Source organism: Typopeltis vanoorti, chromosome 26 (assembly GCF_054136105.1).
Source record: "Typopeltis vanoorti isolate ZY-2024b chromosome 26, IOZ_Tvanoo_1.0, whole genome shotgun sequence".
In the NCBI taxonomy this organism is placed as follows: Eukaryota; Metazoa; Arthropoda; class Arachnida; order Uropygi; family Thelyphonidae; genus Typopeltis; species Typopeltis vanoorti.
The window spans coordinates 26,055,064-26,077,805 of record NC_143574.1 but is presented as its reverse complement, the minus strand read 5'-3'; positions in this window follow the sequence as shown (position 1 = coordinate 26,077,805).

Sequence of the window (22,742 nt, the reverse complement as noted above, 5' to 3'; positions counted from 1 at the left end):
TGGAACTATTTTCCCCTCTTTCCACCCCTTCGCGACTAAACCAGACCCGAGACTCAGATTAAACAAAATGGTCAAGGGCTCTGACAATTCTTTAGCCGCTTCACGTAATACCCGTGCTGATATACCATCCAATCCCACAGATGTATTCACATTAAGGTTCTGTAATAGACTATTCACCTCCACTTCATTCACCACAATTCCCATATAAACTAATGGTTCCTTCATTCCTTCCACGTCACCACCTGGATGATATACTCTTGCAAAGTGCTCACTCAGTAACTCCACTATGTCAACTGATTCAGTGACCTCCCTGCCATCGGCGTTCCTTAAAATCATTCTGCCGTGTACAGTTTTTCTTTTACTTGCAGAATATCGAAAAAACTGTTTGGGATTCTCTTTAGCTGGCATGGCTAATTGACTTTCATAATCCGCTTTTTTGTTTCTCACCACACTCATTACCCTTCTGGCCTGTGCTTTATACCATTCATGTGCCTGCAGGTCAACTTTCTCCTTAAATTCCCTCCACAATTGTTTCTTTTTTTGCAACTCAAGTTTAGTGATGTTATTCATCCATTTAACCCCTACAGTCCGCCATAACCTCCTGAAAATGTTCCTTGACCACTTCCATGCCCTATCAGCATCCAACCCTTGCAGTTTTGCATGCCATGGCACTGAACCAAGCAATCTCCTAAGCTTGTCATACTTGCCAGCGCGGTAATTTCACATATACCCTATCTTAAATGAAAATTTCACACATTTAGCCACCTCCCAGGTCAAGACCCTATGATCACTCTCAGGATAGGTGGCAACACAATATATTCGTTCAGGCTTCCAGTTCAGCGACGCATCAAGACATTCCAAGTTGTCATGTGTGTGTGTGTGTGTGTGTGTGTGTGTGTGTGTGTGTGTGTGTGTGTGTGTGTGTGTGTGTGTGTGTGTGTGTGTGTGTGTGTGTGTGTGTGTGTGTGTGTGTGTGTGTGTGTGTGTGTGTGTGTGTGTGTGTGCGCGTTTCTCAATCATCAATTTCGTAGCTTCCCAACACAGCAAACAAACCAATAAATAATAACCAACTGGTGTCATCCTCAGATAAGCTTACAAATAAGCTTCGGGGATGAAAGCTGAGAAATTATATCTCATCCAAGACAAAACAAACAAATAAACAAACAAAAAAAATATGTATTATATGTAACCAAATTAATGTAAAGTACATATCACATGAAAACCAATGTATGTAATGTATGTATTATATGTAAAAAAATGTACGTAATGTAAGTATCATATGTAATCAAATGTATGTAATAACTGTAACAAATGTATTTTATATATGTAATATAATAAAAACAAAAATGTAAAAAAATTATCATTATTATTATTATTTGTTGTTAATTTTGAAATATAAATGTAATAGATAAAATGTAGAAAAAAAAAACTAGTTTATATATTTATACATATTTAATCCATAACCAATATTGTCAAAATGAAAGAGATTACTCTTAGCATATTATATTAATCATTGTACATATGTATGCGAGAAAAAAAACGTAAAATTCAGTGTTATTATTAATAAAATATATTATTAATATTATTTTCAATTTAAAAATAGCATTGTGAAAAAGTGAAATGAATCCATTCAGCATTCCCTGGTGACCAAAAAAGAAACTATGAATATAATTTGAGAATTAATTGAACTGCAGATAAAAATATAAATGTAAATGATAAATTGCTGAAAAAATTATGTATATTTATCTAAAAACAATTATTCCACAACCATTATCGTTAATATGAAAAATATCTCTCTCTCTTAACACATGAAATGAATAATTGTAAATATGTATGGAAAAATGCAAAATACATTGTTAGTTATTATTATTTATGCATTTAAATAAGATATTCACTTAACATTAAATGTTGAATATTTGTAGTGAACAAAAATGTAATAGTAATACTTCAATTGTATATTTATAAATGTTTTGTATATATGAAGAGGATAATAAACTTTGTCAAAAAAAAATTATTATTATTATTATTATTATTATTATTATTATTATTATTATTATTATTATTATTATTATTATTATTATTATTATTATTATTATTATTATTAAGTAAGCCGCTTCCTGATCCTAAAATTACAGATAACTTTGATTCATTTAAACTCGTGGTGAAAGACTTGCTAAATACACACATGGAACAAATCAACAAAAAATTTCAGGAGTATGAACGTTACATACAGTTCAATAACGAGACCTCTGAAGAAATGTTATGAACCGTGCGAGAAATAAAGACAAAATTAACGGTAGCGATAGAAACGCAAGAAACACTCCAGCGCGAAAATCAAGAATTGCGGAAAAAAGTAAACACACTAAGTGTCAAATGGAACACATGCTACAAAAAGAAAGAAAAAAAGAACTTCAAATTGAGGGAATAACAAAAGAAAATACAGAAGACTTGAGCAACATAATGAAACTGATCGGCAGCAAAAATTGGAATTCAAATTGCAACCACAGATATCACCTATATCAACCGAGGTCTACAAAAAAATAAAGTGAGACTGCCATCAATCATCGCTCGTTTTACCAACAGAAGTCTGAAAGACTCCATTCTTGCAGCAAGCAAGAAAACAAGGCAGACAACAACGATCCTAACTGATACGAAACTCCCAACACCAATCTATATAACAGAACACTGGACTCCATACTTCAAAAATCTTTTATATCAAGCAAGGAAGACAAAAACAGAGAAAAACTACAAGTTCCTGTGGATTAAGATTTCACAGATATTTATGAGAAAGAATGAAACACTCGAGTATACATAATTACAAGTGAATCCGACTTACACAGTCTACCAATATAAAACACTAACTTTTCACATCCTTAAGAATAAGATTAGAAATCACTTAAAAACTATATAATGGAGATCTCAAACATAGGCGGACATATCCAGTCAGACAACATAAACTTCAAGGTCGTTGACTCTTTGAAGAAATGGTCAGACAACATTTCCACCAATACCAACTTCACTATCACACACACAAAGATAAGAATTATAAAAAAAAAAAAAAAAAAAAAAAAACACTGACTTACATTGATAACACAGCCTCAATTATACCATGATAAACATAGATGTGCTAATACTGACCGAAGTTACAATAAATGACACAGACATTTACGCATACAACATAAATAATTACCAAACCTACAACTTATGTAGACCAAAGAAAAGAGGAAGTGGCATATTTACCAAAGAAAAATACAATGTGACTGAAAAACAAACTCATTTCGAACATGCGGAAACACTAATTTTGGAAATCACAAATAATCACAATTGTATCAAATACACAATAAACACAATATACAGACCCTCAGATAATAATCCACTCAGCTTTCTTCACGAGTTAGAAATATGGCTAAGCGGCATCGAACCCCGTACAACACACAGGCTCATCCTGATAGGAGACATTAACATAAATACTCTTGACCACGCTTCTTCAACCACTAACACATATCTTGATATACTAAGTCAGTACAACATAAACCCTACCATTAACTCCCCAACAAGAGAAGAAATACTCAATAACTCACTAACACAATCATGCATTGATCATATCAACATACGGGCTCCCATCCATACATATGCATCAATAGTAATTAACGTCAAAATTGCCGATCACTACTTTGTCCCAACTTCGTTTTATTACGTTACGTACCCCTCTCCCACAACCACAAAAAGTCGACAAAACTCCAGCATACTAAACAGCATTATCTATAACCATGTAAAAAATACAGACTGGAATTCCCTACTTAAAATAAACAATCCTGTAACATTATACGAGAATTTTCAACTAAAGTTCACAGAACTATACAAAAAAAGCAACAAAGCCTACACAAACTAGACGACAAACAGACAACAATCCATGGATAAATGGCGACATACTAAATAGTATTACTGTAAAAGAAAATCTATGCAAAAAACTTAAAAAGTCCCTCAGTAACACACATTTACAAACGTTATACAGAAACACAAGAAATCAACTAACAACAAAACTCCGTAGGGCAAAAAGACGCTGCTACTTCCAAAAATTCATGTAATATAACGACAACATTAAGCAAACATGGGCTACACTCAACGAATTAGTAACTCGAAAAAAGAAAACTTCAGCACAAGATTTTATTGCAAAAAGCTTCGGTCAGGACACAAACCAAGAGGAACTAGCAGACTCATTCAACTATGCTTTCACAAACAATATCAGACAACTCAAAAAAGACAAACTACCAACGATCAACAAAAAACTACCAACACAAAGTCAACAACAAACGATGTATTTTCCACCCGTAACAAAACAGGAACTGAAAGAAGCAATTCTACAACTAAAACCAAAAACCACTCCATGAATAGACAAAAGAAGACTCACAGACCTTATAACACACTTTGAACAAATAAATCCAATACTTTTGAAACTCGTGAACATAATATCCGACACAGGCATTATTCCACAACAACTAAAAACTGCAGTAATTACGCCAATATACAGACATGGCAAAAGAAAAGATACTCAGAACTACAGACCAATAGCTACTCTACCAGTCATCTCAAAAATTCTAGAAAAAATAACGCACACCAGACTATAGAACTATTCACAGAAGTACAACAACATCTCACAAAACCAATACGGCTTTGAGAAAATAAAAAGCACAATTACTTTATTAGAAGACATCGCCAACACAATAAACAAAGCTCTCGACAAAAACAAGTACGCCGTCCTTATACTGCTAGACCTAACCAAAGCATTTGATACACTTGAATATGATATACTACTCACCAAACTATAATCAATAGGTATAAGAGGAACACTACATACATGGTTCAAGAACTACCTCTCAAGCAGAACACAAGTAACAAAAATAGGTGCATGTCACAGTCGGAGTATACAAATAAAACACGGTGTACCTCAAGGTGCCATATTATCATCCACTCTATTCAACATATACATTAACGATGTTCATAACATATCCATAAGAAGTTAAATATTTCAGTACGCAGATGACAATGCACTACTAGCAATCCACACAGACATCAACACGGCTCTCTGCAAAGCACAACTAGAGCTAAACGAAATCACAACGTACTTCCACCAAAACGCAGTTCTAATCAACGGCACCAAAACACAGATGTTGATAATACACAACCCAAGAATACGCCCCGCACCACTATCGATACACTGCCACACATACCCCTGCATTAACAACAAAAATATCTGCCAATGTTCCGAAATCAAACGTGTAACACATGCGAAATATCTCGGTCTCTATATAGATTCCCACCTTAAATGGACAAAACATATAGAATAGCTACACACCAAACTCCAGATCATCTCAGCAAAACTCTTCCAAGTTAAAGACATTATTCCATCCAACATAAAAAAAAACTCCTATATCATGGTATCTGCGAATCTCTACTCAGATATGAAATAACAGTCTATGCAAACACATCTATGCTTACACGCAACAACCAATATCCAACAAGCACATGGCAATACACAGAATTCTGAACATTAAAAACCTGATACACTACATGATATTAACGAGGAATTACTTCAACATCACCTATCGAAACAACAGAGACACATATCGTATAACACGGCCAACAACAACTCTCTACATCCCTACACCCTTCAACAATTCATACGGTTCTTTTGTGAGATTACATCAGATACCCACGCAACTCAACAACCTACCAAGAAATTTAAAACACATAGATAACTAAAGAACATTAAAACACGAACTCTGGAAAATATACAACAAAGTAAATAAATACCATTAACACTAATAATACACATCACAAATCACCAGCATCCAGTGCCAACATCCCACGCATATACAGTAGCAACAACATAAATAATGAAGCCTGAATCCCACTCTCTTCACAAAAGCTAATCCAAGATTCGAAATAGGTGGGATTAACTCGCCTCATTCAACCACACGTAATCCTTATAACCAAAGAAGAAGATTATGTAATAAAACAGTTAGTAAAGTATAGAACAGTAAAGAAAATACTGAAGATACTGATTATTATGTGATAATATCATTAATATAATACTCATGTAACATGAAAAATAATGTAATAAATTATTCTTATAATTAAAAAATTATATAAAAAAAAAAATTATTATACAAAAAATTCTGAATAATCTTCATTGTTAACATTAGAAGAACATGTGTTGTAAATACATAATATAGAGGCAAAAAATACTATAAAAAAATTTAGTTGAAATCAATGTAGAAAATGCAGCACTTAGAGCTGAATTCTGTAAAATTATAAGTTGCGATGTCACTCAAGATATCTATTGTATGTGTAAATATTTTAGCAATCAATAAATTATTATTACTATTATTATTATTATACAAAAAAATTCTGTATAATCTTTATTGTTAATATTAGAAGAACATATGTTGTAAATACATGATATAGAGGCAAAAAAGTATTATTAAAAATTTTAATTGAAATCCAAAGTAGAAAATGCAGCACTTAGTGCTGAATTCTGTAAAATTATAAGTTGCAATGTCACTCAAGATGTTTAGCTCAACAAGTGCCGCCATCTCGTGGTCCCTGACCCTAACACTCATATTTAATGTCTGAAATTATGTGGGTTCTACGGTCGATTTCCTTGAGTTTACGGGAGAAAAAACCCGCTTGCCCGTGCCACAGATCGACTAACTCGAGAACCGGTCGAAAAAACGCTTAGAAAAATTTCTTCTAGTCGCTGACTAGATTCGAAACCAAAGTCTTCCTTCGTGCGGTCAAGCGCCATGGTGTGTAAACGCCACATCCACTGAGCTACACAGGCTCTGATGTTTATTGTATATGTAAATATTTTGGCAATCAATAAATTATTTTAAAAAATCACGGTCAACTCCAAGGAGTCCTTAGACTCATCGAGGGAGGTCCTAAACATCATATCAAGAAAAAAAAATATGTGACACCTCCAGGAAGTCCAAAGGGTCATCGAGGAAGACTGTGCCAACAGCATCAAACGATTGATCCCTTCCAACTACTAACTGCGCTCAAACTTGCTTAATAAAGTTAAGCAAGTTTGAGCGCGGCTAGTAGTTTAAAGGGAACCAATCGTTCGATGCTGTTGCACACTCTCCCTCGATGAGTCTTTGGACTCCCAGGAGGTGTTAAATAATAATAATAATAATATTTCCGCATTTCGATTCAATACCGTTCGTTGAAACTAGGGGGGGGGTCCAATGGGGACACCCGTATTTTGTATCATATAATCAGGGCTGACAAATAACCTCGACCACTCACACAAAGGAAATGTTCATCAAACAATGATACAGCAACACTAATCAGTTTATGGAACTTCTTATTGAGATATACAGTAGTCCCCACTTATCCACGGGTTCGTTTTCCAAGATCCATCTCGTATAGCGTTCTAAATAGCCGTTCTGAGCAGCGCTATGAATTCTCACTCTGTTCTGCCTGGGACGTGAATTTAAATTTGAAAGAAATTTAAATTGACTGATTTCTTGATGTGAAGACAGTTAGTCATCTTTTACAAAGATGACTAACTGTCTTCTTTGTAAAAAGTGTATTTATTATGTTTATTATTATTATTTTTTAATTTAGTTTGCATAAGTTTTTGTACTGGTGTATATAGTACAGGGTGGACACGCTGTACTATATACGCTACCCGCCCGTTTAATAGCTGTGTCGATTATCAATCAACTGTCGCGGTATCGCAGTGCTTGTGTTCAAGTAACCTTTAGTTTACTTAATAATGGTCACAAAGCGCAAGAGTAGTGATGCTAGCAATTCATATAGTGGAGTTACTGAGCGAGCACTTTGCAAAAGTATATCATCCAGGTGGTGACATTGAAAAAATGAAGGAACCATTAGTTTATACGGGAATTGTGATGAATGAATTGGAAGTGAATAGTCTATTACAGAATCTTAATGTGAATACATCTGTGGGATTGGATGGTATACCGGCACGGGTCTTGTGTGAAGGGGCTAAGGAATTATCAGTGCCCTTGACCATGTTGTTTCATCTGAGTCTCGGGTCTGGTTTAGTCCCGAAGGTGTGGAAAGAGGGGAAAATAGTTTCACTCATGATCTACCCTTCACTTTTTGTGAAGGGTAGATCATGCCTCAGTAACTTGCTCAAGTTTTATAACACGGTGACAGCTCAACTGGATAAGGGTAATGGGTTTACAGTGATACTGCTAGACCTGGCAAACGCATTTGACAGGATACTGCATGGAATTATAATCCGTAAACTACAACATATGGGAATGGATATAGGGCAGGTGAGATGGATAGGAGGGTGGTTGATTGAGAGATATCAGAGAGTGGTTTATTCTGGAGTAGAGTCCAAAAGACTGCCTGTGACTAGTGGTGTGCCACAGGGTTCTGTTATTGGACCACTGCTGCATAATTTGTTCATTAACGATATAAAGAAGGATCTGAGACGAACTATTCGTTTGTTCACTGATGATGCTAAGTTGGGTAGGGCAATTGCGAATGCAGAAGATATCAAAATTTCGCAGGTTATTTGGATAGATTGAAGTTCTGGGCTCGGGAGAATGGATGTCAATTTAATGTGATAAAATATAAGGTTATGTCACATTTTGGGGAGAAAAGATTAGCAGCAGTATACCACATTGGTGGAACTGTACTCCAGAAGATTGATGAGGCCAGGGACTTGGAAGTCTTGGTGGATAGGGAGATGAAGTTTTGGGGACACATCGCAAAAGTGGCTAAATCAGCTCATCAAATCACTTGGTTGCTGAAAAATACTTTAACAAGCAGAGACAAACAAGTTATTGTACCTCTATACCGAGCCTTAATAACACCTCATCTCGACTACTGTGCCCAGATTTGGTCACCTCGGTTCCTTCTTGATGGGGAGAAGGTGGAGAGGATCCAGAGGCGAGTGACTAAGATGATAGCGGGTCTATGGAATGAACTATATGAGAACAGGTTGAAGATTTGTGGGTTGCAGAAATTGGTTGATAGGCGGAAGAGGGGAGATATGGTCGAGACATTCAAATTGCTGAAGGGTTTCTATAGTATTAATTCAGAGGATATTTTGGAGAACAGGGTTGGTGGTTGGAGAACTAGGGGACACCTATGGAAGCTGGGCAAGAGTGTGGTTAGCACGGGTGTTAGAGCTGGGTTCTTTACTTTTAGAGTGGTAAATGAGCGGAATAAGTTGCCAGAGTCTGTTCTGGGTGCTAGGACAGTGAGCGAGTTCAAGACAAGGTATGATAGATACTGTGAGAATGTCGTATAGTTGTTAAAATTCTGTCCACTGTTTTGACATGTTTAGAGCCTTCCTCGATGAGTCTAAGGACTCCATGGAGTCGCCCGTAATAATAATAATAATAATAATAATAATAATAATAATAATAATAATAATAATAATAATAATAATTCGAATATGCAAAGAGAAGCCGTAAAGTGCTTCCTTTAAGTGAAACGTTCTCGACTTCATAGGGAAAGAAAAAAAATGGTATACTGAGTTGCTAAGATTCCATTCTTATTCACATAACTTTTATTACAGTATATTGCTATAATTGTTCTATTTTATTATTAGTTATTGTTGTTAATCTTTTACTGTGCCTAATTTATAAATTAAATTTTATCATAGGCATGCGTGATGTATGAATACGAAAAATCATAGTATATATATATATATATATATATATATATACCAGCGACGATCCAGCGCAATTATCCCATCCCTGTAATGGTTCTCGGTAAGATCTGCAAAATACCCCCTACAGCTGCAGTCACCTCTTGATTCGAGAAAAACACTGACCAGCGAGGAAGAGTTTTAGTTTTGGGAAGAGATAGCAGTCAGAGGGAGCCAAACCTGGGGAACAGGGTGGATGTTCGAACAGTTCATAATATAGATCTCTTAATTTCTACATTGCAAAAACACCTTTATGGGCAGGTGAATTGTTCTGATGAAAGATGATTTTTTCTTCTGCAAACCAGGTCTTTTCTTACGAATGTTTTTCGTCTAGTCTGGTAAAAAGATCGGAATAATATTTCCCCGTTATTATTTTACCCTTTTCAAGATAATTAATAAACAAAATGCGTTTAGCATCCCAAAACACCGATGCCATGACCTTACCTGCTGATGGAACCGACTGTCTCCTTTGGCGCTGAACAACCGGATTCTGTCCACCATTTTGACTGCTGTTTGGATTCTGATGTGTAATGGTGAATCCAAGTCTCATCCATAGTAATAAATCGACGCACAAAATCAATTTCATTCTTGTTAAAACTCTCCAAGCACTGTTCGAAGATTTTTCATGCGAGTGCGTTCTTGATCTGCTGTGAGCAAGCATGGCACCCATCTTGCGCAAAGCTTTTTCATTTACAAATCTTCATGCAAAATATACCCTACACGTTTTTTTGAAATGTCTATAGTCTTAGCAATTTCACGCGCTTTGACTTGCCGGTCATCCAATACCATATCGTGCACTTGATCAATGATTTCTGGTGTTGTTACACTTTTTGGACGTCCTTCACGTAAATCATCTTCAAGGCTGGCATGGCCACGTTAAACTCGGCAGCCCATTTCTTAATTGTCAAAAACGAAAGAGAAGAGTGCCCATAAACTTTTGTGAACTTCGAATGAATTTATTTTGGCGTTAAACCTTCTTTTTCAAAGAATTTTATAACTTCACGATACACAATTTTATCTATTTCAAGAGATTCAGACAACACGTTTGCCTTAGACAGCTGTATAAAACAAACTACTTGATAAAATGACTTGCAATTTCACATGGATGCTTATGACAGATGTACCAACGTAGAAAGAAATCTCTTACCGATAGTACTGCCATCTATGGTCGAGGCCGAGAACGTTTCAGACCACCCACGTATATATACGTGTGTGGTCTGAAACGTTAGCGTGTTAGCATTTGCAGTTTGACCACTTGGTCAGTGATATTTTACAGGTGGAGATGGAACTGAGAAGTGTTCATAAGGATAAAAGTCATGATCAAGATATCTTCTCCTAGAGAGTCAGTTATACTATGGTGTAGTGTTCTATCTGCAACAAAAGTTAGAAAAAGAACAAAATAATCCACACATGACATCTAGTATTCAGCACAGAAAGTCCAATTTAAACCAGTAAAACATGGAAAAAGCTTAGGAAAGGATAACCATAGCAAATAAATGCCCACATGACCAGAACATTTAAGTACCATTAATAGTAGATCCCTGAATCAGAAGCCTTGTGCAGAGCATATGTTGTATTATCATTAATAGAATGCTAAACAGAATAGTAAAATACCATGTTTAATTCATTTTTGTTTTCTAGAAAAGGAAATTGAATCACTAGCTTAAGCGAGACTGAAATTATAGATAACACAATTATTTGTTAATTCTATAGGGTTATGGACACGACTACAAAATTTTACTAAATGCAAACAAGGCTCTCCTATCGATGTGTCCACACGCATGCGTACAAACTGACAAATTGCTATTATTTCAAGATAACTGCTGTGGCAGTAGAGCTGAAGTACACAGTCATGTTTTAAATTAGAATTTGCAAAATACGTGAGTGTCTTTAAAGTGAATGTGCAATAGGAATCTAGTAAGTGAAAGTCCTATAAAACGATGAAAGATCAGTGAGGTTGCTAATGCCAATGCAAAAATAAAAAAAATTCGAATTAACATGTTATATTGAATATTATTGAGTATTAGTTAAGAATGTCAGTCATTCAAGACTATCACACTGATTAAATGTATTGATATATTAAACTCCAATGGACAGTCTCTCCCTATCAAGTCAACCCTACCTTCCTGTGGTAGGAAGGTAGGGTTGACTTGATAGGGAGATCTTATTGGCGGTCTGATTCCACATGGCATGTTTGGTCCCTTCTCCATGAAATGTTGATACTCTTCAAGGCCATGCCATAAATATTTAGTCCTCCATTTCAAGAGTTAATGCACTGGCCCAAACCTGTCAGTAATGACTGATGAGGCTTACTGATCAACTCTCATACACTGACAAATCGAGCCTGTAAAGGGAGTCCAGGGATGTACTGTCGAGGTCAGTTTATAGAAAGATGATTGGTCTCTCTCTATATATATAGATGTCATGTCTAAGTATTTATTTTCTCTCACTGCGCATACCCACTCTCTCTCCTTACATCTAACCATGAACAAACGAATGATGACCAAACAAATGACAGTGACACTTCAACAAAAAGGAATCTATTTATGAACTAATTCCAATAAAAAATACACAACGCAACCAATCATTACATAAAAACCATGCCAGAATCTCCTTATTAAAAATTTAGTTTCACGTCAGCTTCACTAATATTCGGGGCATTAATGCTAACATGAATGACATTCAGCATCACTTGCAGGCATCCAGATCTGATCTCCTACTCTTTACAGAATTACAAATAGCGCCTACATTCACTACTGTCCATCTCCAATGTCAAATTACATATTTCATAATTCCTTTCACCACAAGAATGCCAAGAATACCCGTCCTGTATCGTATTTACAATCTATTAGTACAGCTGGTACTTATTCCGACGTGTGGAAGCAATCATATATCCAGCCTATTCCCAAATGGGAGAAGTCTACCTTCAAACTACTGAAAAATTGGCATCAACTCTGTTCGCTTTAAAACTTTTTTCCCCACCTAGAGATCCACCAATTGAGCCGTGACCACCAGTATGGATTCTGCTATTCAAGATTCACAGCTGAACTCTTAGCTTACAACACCCACTACTGTACATGCGCAATGGTAAGGTTCAGAGAAAAGTGCTCTCGTTCTTGAGATTTCCAGAGCTTTTTATCTTGTCTGTCATTCGAAGCCTGTTAAACAAACTACCATCTTTTAATCTGCTTGCTACTTTCTGTAATTGGGTTGTTAACTCCCTTTCTTGTCGTTCACTGCTGTCATGAAGTCTTACACTCTCTTCAAGCTTCACAACCAATGCAAGAATACCTGAGGACTCTGTCGCATCACCTATCTGCTTTCTCATATGCATAAACGATCTACTCTAAACAAAACATGTCACATTAATGGTTTCCACCTCAGCATTCAAAAATCTAGGCATTATTTCGTTCATAATTTTATTTTGCACCCAACCAACTCTAAGCCAAACTATATACAAATCCCAAATCTGCCCATGCGTAAAACACTGCTCACATATTTGGGGTGTAGCACCTAAAATTTCTATAATTCTTGAGGCTGACCAGAGGAGAGCAATTCGGTTCACAGACCACATTCCCATACAGATTCACTTCAACCTCCATCATACAGACGCAATATTTAATCTTTATGTATATTCTACAGGTACTTCTATGTCCGTTTCTACACTGAACTCGCAACAATCATGCTTTTACTTTCTGTTGCAACTGTCAATACAAGATCAGAAGCAGCTTCCCAGCACCCCTTTATCATGCAAATGCCAGCTCTCGTAATTTGCTTTACTTCTTCCATTTTTATTTCATCTAACTCTCCTTAGGAACAGCCTACCGTAAGAAGTATTTCCAAACAATTACAACCTGCAAAAACAACAACAAAAGTCAATAAACTCCTGTCTCAATCTTTACCTGAACGCCAGTTATACCACTGATGTGCTTATAACTGATGGATTTACACTTTTTGGACGTTACAATTAAATCCTTTAATTGTAATGTCCAAATATTTAAAGAGACGGAGTAAACACGATAAGCACTATGATAAGCTCTACTGCTGGCGCAAATTGCATATAAACAACAGTGGAACTGCGCGACGGACAGTGCCGCATTACACTAATAGCTAGCATCTCACTATGACGTGCATATGCTTGCGCGCGTAGCAAATACTAGCAATATGACACTGTGGTAAACACAATGGTGCTAGCTTCCCTCGCCCTCCTAAGTGCTACAAGATGGAGTTTTATTATTTTTTATACAAAATAAGAGAATTGCATAGGATTGTTGATGATAAAATTACAAGCAAATATAAAAAAATTATTAAATATATTTATATTTATCGAGAAAAATTGGGGGTGCTGCAGTGCCTATGCACGAGCCGCCCCTGATTGTATGTATATCTATTTGGAAGGAGAAAAAGTTTACCTAAACATTAACAGATCTTGTTTAATCATTTCTCCTTATCCAAAATTCTATTGGGAACTTTGAAGTCTGTCAATCCTTTTCTTTGATTCTTTACTCTTTCTGTTGAACTTGGTTTAGCATACTTCGTCTATATTTCTGAAACTGCAAGTAGTGCATGTATTTTAAAATCCAGCCTTGTGATTTTAATTTCGGGACTGCATGGTATATTTTCCGATGATTTTTTGATGTATTTGCTTTAGTTATGTACTCATAATGGAAAGAAAGTTATTTCTGCCATTCTAAAAATATAACTGGATTTTTAAAAGGAATATGGCGGATTTTTTCGATTCCAATTGGTTGGGAATACAGTTTAAAAGATTAAGACTATAAGGTGAATATATCAATTTCATTATTATTGCAATGTTCTATACCTCTAGATTGTTGTTATTGTTTTTCTAGAGTAAAAACTCATATTTTCAGTAGAGAAACCCTCCCAACTCTACAGTGGGCCTCCGGACTCATCTTCAATCAAGAAGTCTTTATAAAACTTCCTTACATTTTTTGTAACCATGGAACCATGTCTTTCCAGTCGAATGTCGCTTAATTTGTTTACCCTTCTAATTTTGTATTTGGTGGAATATCATAAGGAATGGTAATAAGAGGTTGAGTTCGTGGAACTAGAGAATCAGTCAATGATTCAAATAGGACAGTAATTGGCTAATTAGCATCAAAGATAGTCTGTATAAAGAAACAAAGTCTGTATAAAGAAGCACTGCTTGGTTGAAACAGTAGCCGAATAAAATGAAGCTAAGAGGTCAGTGCAGTATATGTGTGTTTTGTGTTCTATAGCTTCTTTTACCAGATAATACAAAAATTTCGACTTTCGGGGATGGAAACTTTTAACTCGTCTAAACTTGAAAAACCACACATACAGTTCGCTTTCTAGACAAGATTCGAATCCCAAGCTTTTCATAGGGAAAATATCGGAACGTCCTTGAGGCCAGACTAACAGTTCTAGAGAAGTAAGATGATCATTAAATTCCAAGAGTTCATTCATCAGAAGAGCCATCAATTCTGAATCAATTGTTCAAGTTGTATCACTGACAGTGTTAGCAGTGTGAAAGAAGTTAATTAACGTTTCCAAATAGCGTAAATTTGTGAGCAAAGGATATTATGTGTTGAGTAGAACATATTGTAATATGGGATGCTCAACATACATTGCTTGAAACGAAGTCAATGAGCACACAGATGTAACACTTTGTGTTTATAGCCGATATAAATTGGAGGAATCTGATCTTCCCAAATCAGTGCAACTGTGTCTGAGTGAAATGGTTGTGAGAAGAGAACTGACAGAGTTTGAAAGTCTTTTTGATTAGGATCAATGCAATCAGGGCAGAATCTACCGACGGTTCAATGAATCAACACGGGCATTTGCACGGGACGAAATGGGTTTTTTTCCCTGCTGTCCACGTCCAAGACCGGCTAACTTGGCTATGGCTGAGGAAGATCCTTAAGCTCTTCGCGTCATCGACGGGAATCGAACCTGGGACACACCTTTCCTAGTGGTTGCGAAGCGCAAAGCCACTAGGTTAACCTTGCGGACATAGTCTTGGAGTAATCTTCAACGATATTTTAAATGCGGACGCTGTCTTTTCCCAAGCGGCGAGCATAGTCTTTAAAAATTAAAGCTTATTAAAACTTATTTACATTCTACAATGGTTGGAACTTGATTGGAAGATCTTGTTATGATTTCAGTTAATCATGAAATCGGTCACTGGCCTTATTTGTGTTTCGTTTTAAATAGCAGGTTTACATTTTAACAGTGAAAATATAAACGAACTTATGTTAAGACATGACATATGTTCTAAAATTCTAAAATATATATATATATATATATTTACCATAGTTACGTGTGTGATTTAACAGTTCTTCATTCTACATGACGTGATGAGCATTACTTACATGTAAGTTAATAGTAATACATTATTTTCTTTTAACTGTGTTCGACGAGTACAATCGTCATATGAAAAATAAATTACCGTTTATGACAAAAATTAAAATTTTAGTAAAAATTAAAAAAATATATTTCTCTTATTATTATAAAGGAATCTAATGATCAATGATTTTAACGTGTATGCGAAGCAAAAAAAAAAAAAAAACATTGCACGCAATACAAATAATTTCTTGTGCGAAATTATTTGAATTGAGTGCAATAAAATGCGAACAGCGCCTAATTTTCCCCAGAAAATAATGAAAACTCTACGAAAAACTTTTTAAAAAACATCGGAAAGCACTCGTAATTTTTAGTGTTCTTTTAGCAAGTGGAATCAGATTTTTTTATAAACCATAATCATACCGCAAATTGGTATACTTTTTTCTATGTTTGTGGATTTTTCATGGTTTATAAAAAATAGCATTTTTTACGTTGTGTTGTTAATGAATTTTGTAACAATAAAATTATTGATTTTTCAATAAATTAATATTTACAAAACTGGAACACGTGCATTCATCAACTGGAATGGAACACTTGCATTCATCAATGCTCCATCAGGAAACACTTGCATTTACTTTTCGTTTGACTAGTATACTCGTCTTCACTTGATTTTAATTACCTATGCAGATACATATTTTCAGAACAAAATTCCACAGTTAAAGGGTTAATTGTCTTTCTGTTTCTTTTAAAAAAAATTTAGTTTATGATCATTTTTCATTAACTCATGAATTTTCATTAGGTAATGGGCCTATTTAGAATTTACGATCAGACATGAAGGCTAGCTTAATATCATTGCTTTTAAGACGTCATTAAAACAGTTTTTTTTTTTGAGCAAAGGAGCAGTAAATTATGCTATTGCACAGGGCGTCAGAATTCCTAGGGTCAGCCCTGATTAGGATGGCTTATTGCAGGCCGATCTGTTCAGCAAATTGCTGACAAATTGGACCATCCCAGGTCTACAATCACTGATATCACACTTAGATGGAAGTGCAGGGATTCAGTTGCAAGTGCTACCTGCAGTGGCAACCTACCACACTCATCTGACGTGATTCTAGAGTGCTACTAAGGATAATATGTAAATCTATTATTAGTAGGCCGAGATGTTGAATGCGTAGTTCCGGGCATCAACTGGAAAACGAATCTGCAAAAATAAATAAATAATAATAATAAAATCCCCACTGAACTGAGGCTCACAACATGGGTTTCCATGTTAGGACAACGATATGCAAGCCCCCACATCAATCGAATCGCTATGCACCATCGTCTTCAGTGGTGCAGAGCATGTACAGTAGGACGTCGATGCTTGGCAAGCTGTGTAATGGAACAATGAATCACATCAAATCCTCTATCGAGCAGATGGACGGGTGTGGGTATGGTGGATGCCCGTCCAATGTCTCTTACTAGAGGGTGTAATCCCAGCCATGGAATTCAGAGATTGGGTTGTGATGGTATGATCCTGTTTTTCCTGGTTTGGACTCAGATCTCTCGGTGCAATGAACACTGCAATGTTTCTTACTTTGTGGCGTTTCTACGGAACTGACCATTGTCTCTTTCAGAAGACAATGGTCAGTTACAAACTACCTGTAACTTTTTAGTTTGTGGACATGAGTGGGACAATTGACTGGTCTTCACAGAGCTCTGATCTCAACGCTATTGAACATCTATGGGATGAACTGGAGCCTCGCGTGAAATCAAGTGATGTTCTCCTTGCAACAGTCCAGGACATTGTCACGTGCCTACAGGAAGAAGGGTCCAAAATTCCCATTGAACGTTATCGTACGCTTGTGGAAAGTAGGGCTCGTAGGATTGCTCGGAGCAGTCATTGCAATGAAAGGTCATTCATCTTATTAATGTGGGCGCCATTGCTGTCTGTTGTTCACACTATAGTGTCTGTTAACTTCTTTCAAAGCAATATATTTATTTGTTGAAATTTTCATTTCACATTACTTTTTCACATCATATACTATACTGGTAGAATTGCAACTACCAATAACTGCAACTGGAAGAAGGATTTAAAGTTCAGACGACAAACTGACAGGTTTATAATATATTGTATTCGAGAAGTGTTGTAATAATATGGGCAATGTAGTTAGGAGAAGGTATATACTATATTATTCGCTGTCAAAGGCTATGAGCATATCTATATGGGTTATTTTTGTGTAATTTTGGTCACATGAATTTCTCTGAGCTCAGATTGAAAGGAAAAGGGGTGAAGATGAATAATGAGGATAATAACTGAATTACAGAATTTTTTTAATTAGGAGAATAACTCGAGGGAAGTGTTTTATAGAGTATGGAAATATCAATAAAAAAGGTGGTAGGATTAATATAATAATTTAGCACTATCTAACTTTTGAAGACTGAGAGGGGAGTTCAATCTCCACTGGAGGCCAATTAGAGATAGCTGGCCAAGACTGTGACTAACACTAACATGGATCTGGTGAAGGGAGGCGGATGGCAAGTACCGCCATCTCGTGGTCCCTAATCCTGACACCATATATTTATTATATAAGATAGTGTGGTTTCTAAGACATGGGCAAGCAGATGTCAGAGATCGACTAACTCGGGTACTGTTCCAAGAAAGACTTAGAAAAAATGTTTCTGTACTCGGTGACTGTATTTGAACCTAGGTCTTCCTTTGGTCGATCAAGTGCTGTGGAGTGCAAACGCTACTTCTACTGAGCAACACAGGCTAATTATAAATAATTATAATTATAAATGTTATTCTCTGAGAACTTCCAGGAGTCAAGGAATCTTTAACGAGGCCATACGTATTCCAGACCAGCTAGTTTACTGCTCTTAAACTATGCTAGAACTCGCTATTTCAGAAGGCAAACTGTTCCACTCACTCGCCTCTATAATAGAGACAAATCTATTATAGAGGCTCTAACCACTTTCTTAACAGTACATAAATGTAATATCCCAGATGCCTCCTTATTTTCTGCACTTTTTCATATAATCAAAAACATTTATCAGTTGATAGCTGATAATGGTTTTGGAAGTTAATAGACCTCTATCATACTACTTCTCTTTCTTCTGTTTACCAGTGTTTGCAATTCACATACTCAATCTGTCTTCATAATTTACATTCCATAATCCAGATGTCATCTTTAATATTCTCCTTTACACCCTTTAGATAGCTTATTACTCCCCTTTAGAATCCAGGAGATCCAATCTCTGGGCTCAAAGGGGAAGTGAGGAGGCACAAACCCCATTATTTACAAAGAAAACTCTGGTTTGGCCATGGGTAATCCGTTATCGCTCACATTGGCAAATCTATATTTGGAATCTTTTGAATAAAAAGCTACCTCCTCGCCATACTGAAGATAGAAATAATGTAAAAGGCAACATATCCCTACCATATTTCAGTTCCGTTTTGCCAAAATTGGCCAAAATTCTTAAAAAATACAACAACCGGACTTCTTTCACTTCGTCTGTCTCCTGTCTTGGGCTGTAGTCACATCCAAGTTCTTCATCCTCAAGTCCTCCTCCACCATCTCCCTTTGGACGCCAGCACTTCCTCCTCCCCTGCACATCTATTTGCATGACCTTTCTTCCCACATACTCCTCCTCCCTCCTCATCACATGCCCAAACCATCTCAACCTTCCCTCCTGTATCTTTGCTCCTAAGTTCGTAACTTTCACGGTTCCCTTTACATAATCATTTCTCAGACGATCCTTTCCGGTCACACACCACATTCACCTAAGCATTGTCATCTCTGCTACCTCCATCCTGCTGATGTTATTTTTCCTCAAACAAGGAACCAGGCAAGAAGCCAAATTGCTCCTTTGCAATCTCCACCTCCTTCCTCAGTCTTCCATAAAGAACCCTCTCTAGGATTTTCATTGTGTGGGAAATTAATTTTATTCCATCTGTAATTCTTACAGTCTTGTGTATCCCCTTTACTCTTGTAGATGGGGACAAGAGTACTTTCCCTCCATTCCTCGGGTATATTTTCCTGTTGACAAACTTTTATTAACAGGTCCCACAGCAGGTTAATTTCCTCTTCCCCCAGCGCCTTCCGTGCCTCCACTGGAATCCTGTCAGGACCCATTGATTTTCCATCCTTCGTCCTCTTTATGGCCTCCTTCACTTTCATCTCTACTAATGTTCTGCACCATCCCTTCATAAGGCTCCCCATCTTTTCTGTGAGTCCTTGCATTTTCTTCATTCAAACGCCCTTCAAAGTATATTCTCCATCTGTTTCTTATATCCACATCCCTCCTTAATACCCTTCCTCCAGAGTCTTTGATCTGCCTCATATGAACGATTTCCTTTGATGCCTTATTTCTACATTTTGCTAATCGATAATTCTTTCTCTGTCCTTCCTTTGTTTCTAATTGATCATAAAGGTCTTGAAATTGCATGGCCTTCGCTTGTGCAACAATTGTCTTGGCTTCTCGCTTTTTCTCTCTGTGTACTCCTCTCTGTGTACTCCTCTCTGTCCTCTTCCACTCTTGACTCGCCCCATTTTTGCTTTGCCTTCCTCTTAGCCGTCACTGCTTCTTGTACATTATTCTTCCACCACCAACCCTTCTTCTCTCTAATGTTTCCGGATGTCTCACCAAGCACCTCAATTGAACAGCTTAGAATTGCTTTTGAATTATGTCTCTACCAATCTTGTACACTTTCTAGTACATCCGAAATCCTCTCTAACACTTCCCTAAAACGGTTACTCACACTCTCTTCTTTTAAGCAAAACCACTTAATTGTCTTCCTCCCATGGCTTTCAAAGGGTCTTATCTTCGACTTTATTTTAAAGTCTGCGCACAGCAGCCAGTGTTTCTGCACCACTTGATCTGTTTGGATTACCTTACAGTTTGTTAGTGTCTTAAGCTATTTTCTTCTAGTCAAAATATAGTCAATCTGTGAACTGTTGTTGACACTTCTAGATGTTATCAAATGCTCTTCCCTCTTACAGAAAAAGGAATCCCCAATTGCCAGATCAAACGCTACTGCGAAGTCCAAAATCCTCTCTCTCCCTCCTGGTTCATCATTTCCCCTCCATGGCTGCCATGCACCCCTTTCATAGTCCCTATTCTGTCTCCCTATGTGTCCGTTTAAGTCTCCTCCGAGAATCACCATCTCGTTTTCTTCCATATCCCTCATTTCTTCATCTAGCACGTTCCAGAATTCATCTTTCTCTTCTGTTGTACAGCCAACTTGTAGAGCATATACACATAAGATGACCAGCTGCTCTTTTCCAAAACCCAGTTTCATTTGAATGATCCTGTTGTTCCTCCTACCACTTCCAGTACTTGGTCCTTCATTCTGCTGCATACCACAATTCCACATCATTTCTTCCCTCGTTATTCGCAATGCATAATAGGAAAGGTCACAACCCAGACTGGTTTGGACCTTTATAATACACCCAAGGTAAAAAATTTCAACATTTTTTTCTTACCCAGAGATTTTTTTTTAATACGGTCAAGCATCTTTTGTCTACTTGTATATGATATATATATATATATATATATATATATATATATATATATATATATATATATATATATATATATATATATATATATATATATATATATATATATATATGATTTCTGCATCACTTCAACCTTGCTATCTCTCCCTGGTCTGCTGGCTCCCACTGATGAGACCAGAATAAAGGTCGAAACCGGTCTGGGTAATGACCTCTTCCTATTATGCATTGCATTATACACGCCAGAAAGGGGGTGTGCTTTTCATTATGGGATACACACTAAGGCAAGTTTTATTATTATTATTATTATTATTATTATTATTATTATTATTATTATTATTATTATTATTATTATTATTGTTGTTGTTCGTAACACCTCCAAGGAGTCTGTTGACTAACCGCAGGAGGACACCTACAACTCTCTGTCTTCACTACTACACCGAACCTCTATATCAACGCCATCTACTGCCCACCACAATCAGTTTTTTGTCTGTAAATTGCGTGTGTTCTGAAGGGTCAATTTTTCTGTGTGTGGGATGAAAAACCAGAGGTTCTGGTAGAAAAACCCTGCTATTTTTTATTCGTGTGGGGTTTCCCTGTTCCTCGACCGTCCCTTAGGACTGGTTGAGCACTCTTAATGAGGGATTAAGTACTATGGCTGTAGCCTGTGTGTTCATGGAGCCGGTTTGCCTGCTTGTTGGATGAAAACCCCCCAGATAAACTGGAGGGAAAAATCCTGCTGTCCACACCCAAGACAGGCTAATTAGGCTATGGCTGAGAAAGATTCTCAAGCTCCTCACGTCGAATCTATTCGCTTCCCATCGAATTCGATTCCCATTCGACACTAGGTTCGATTCCCATTGATCCTAGTACACTCCTTTCCCAGGCATATTGTTGCGAGGCGCATAGCCACTAGGCTAACCGCGCGGACACTAAGCCAAATGATATGAAGTCATTAGTCTCTATATATAAGTAGCTCAGATGTAAATATATTTCACATGCAAAACTTTGTTTTGCTTACTCGGAAAAAGGATTAAAACCAAGTATAAAATTTCTTGGTATCTTTAACGTATAATTTACCCAAGGTAAAAAACTTTCTACACACACATACACACACACACACACACACACACAATTTTTAATAAGCGCTCAAACTTTTACTTTCAGTTACAGCGACTGGAAATATTTAAGTTATTTAATTTATTTTGTTAATTAATTTT